Source organism: Alligator sinensis, unplaced genomic scaffold (assembly GCF_000455745.1).
Source record: "Alligator sinensis unplaced genomic scaffold, ASM45574v1 scaffold246_1, whole genome shotgun sequence".
In the NCBI taxonomy this organism is placed as follows: Eukaryota; Metazoa; Chordata; order Crocodylia; family Alligatoridae; genus Alligator; species Alligator sinensis.
The window spans coordinates 1,188,322-1,190,914 of NW_005842367.1; positions in this window are offsets into that span (position 1 = coordinate 1,188,322).

Consider the following 2,593-nt stretch of genomic DNA (forward strand, 5'->3'; position numbering starts at 1 on the left):
ACCTACCTGCCTTGCACCTATTGTTTCCCATTGCCACTGATCCTCACTGCCATACATTTGTATTTTCACAGACCTGCATTTTGCATATTGGCTTCAATTTCATCCAGGAGAACACAAAACACAAGCAGACTCTCCCTATGCCTGATGAAGGGTGTTTGTGCCTGAAAGCTTGCCAAGAACAATTTTTCCAACTATTTAGTTGGTCTAATAAAAGATATCACATTAACCCCAAGAATCTTGTCTGTAAAACAATGTAGATAGATACAGTATGCAGTGCAACAGTTGCAACCACCCCACCCAGTGTCCCCACCTGAAGTTGTGCTGGATTCCTGTTATCCGACAATAAAAAGGGGAAGCATTTAAAATAAAAATCATGAAATATCTTAAGACATATTAGAAAAAATGTCTCTCATTTGTGGAAATTAAGAGCTAGATGTGGAATTGTCAGCTCATGAATGAAATCCTGCTGATACAACTCTAAAAAGAGAAACGTCCTAAGACCAGTTAGATACAGAGGTAGCTTTTGGAAAAAATGTACCCATTTATTCTCCTTGCTGTTGCCAGATTAAATCCACACCATCAAAATCAATATTACCCTAAATGTTTTATTTACTGCATCAGTCTCTTTGGAAATTAAAGAGCCAAGGGCAGGAGAAGATAAGTCTTACTTAACATTTGCTCTCTGAATAAAGGCTGCACTGTCCAAAGTTGTATGTGGGTTACTGTCAGACAGATCAAAATTTACTCTTCTTAATTTACATGTTTCCTTTCACTATCAGTACTTTACTCTTTACTTTGCAGAGTATATAATGTATCTACAGTGCTACAAATAAAAACAAGTCAGCCTCTCAAGGAACTTATTTTTGGCCCTAATCTTATGATTGGGTGGAGCAGCTTGCAAGGTTGGAGTCTGAGATACATAAGGTACAGTGAGCAATGACAAATAAAAAGAGGATGTGGGTTGTAAGAAAGATGAAGGCTCCAATATTAAAAAAATAAGAAAAACTGATTTTTTCCTTCAGACATGATATCATAAAGATCACAGCATAATATAACAGCCTCAGGTCACAGAACCTTGCAGGTACAGTAGCAGAGAAGACAGTTTGGGTTAATTAACATAAAAGTGTGAGCTGTATAAAATTCTAAGTCTAATTCTGTTTCAGTTTGAGAACATTACCACTACCACCACCACCATCAAATTTTTTTAAGGGGAACTGTCTGCTACAGGGGCAGGCAAAATATGGCCCACAGGCTGGATTTGGCCCACCAGCTCATTCTATCTGGTCAGCGGGGCCCTTAAAACATTAATATTTATTTGCTCCTGGCTGCCTGTCAAAGATGATAGAAGCCGGGGCAGTAGGACCCAGGGGGAGCCAGCAGGACCGAGCATCCCATTCCTGCCCCAGCCATTTCCCTGCCTTCCTGCCCCCGTACTGCTTTGGCATCATGTGGTTCCTGGCTGCATCACTGGACTGGGGAGCATAGGGCTTGTACCAGTACAGATGTGTGTGTAGGGAGGGGCAGCGTGTGTGTGTGTGTGTGTGTGTGTGTGTGTGTGTGTGTGTGTAGGCAGGGGCAGAGTGTGTTTGTAGGGTGAGTTCCACACCCCACCAAACACATGCACCTACACCCCCAACATGCTGCCATACACACAGACCCCCACACCCACACCCCCCACACCCATCCACCCCCTACAGGCACACCCACACCCTCCCCCAGACCCCACATACCCACAGCCCCCCACAAACCAATACCCACCTCCATACCTCCCACCCCTACACAATATACAAGACTGAGACTTCATTTTAAGCTATTATATACAATCACCTCTACATACACCACACAAACACATGTAAACCAGGACAAAAATATTTTTTTAAATCAATAATGAATGTTGTAGATCGGGGTAGGCAACGTTTTTTTGTCAGTGTCAAAAAAACCACAATGTCTACCTTGGAAGGTGCCGGAGTGCCAACATGCCGGAGCCCGGAGCAGCTGTTTGCAGCCTCCTGGCTGCAGCCGGCCCACGGAGCCCAGTCTGCTTGCAGCAGGGCTTGCAGCCTCCCAGCCACCTGCTGGGAGCAGCCTGGGCTCTGTGGCTGGCAGCAGCTGCTTAGAGCCTGGGCTGGCAGTGGAGGGCCAAGCAAAATGGCCTTGTGTGCCATGCTTGGCACGTGTGCCAGGGGTTGCTGACCCCTGTTGTAGATGTTAACTTTTTAGAACATAATTTGGTATTTTTTGGTTCTGAGATGGCAAAACCCCTTGCTGAAAGGAGTACTTCTGGGGGCAAGGGGAGGGATTTCTGGTGGCAAAGGGAAGGGCTTAGGGGGCAGGGCTTCTGGTCACAAGATGGCAACCAGGGAGTGGGGCATCTGTTAAGGGGCAGGGCTACCCCTGTGGCCCTTGACAGCTTGCCAAAACTCAGTAAGTGGCCTTCAGCCTAAAATAGTTGCCCACCCCTGGTCTACTAACAGTTTAAGTGTCTGGGTCCAATACAAAGCCCAGCCAAATCTATGAGAGTCTTCCTTGTCTAACTAAAAAGCATTCAGAAGCCATGGTTATATAGTATATGAGAATATATGGTAGAGTATAG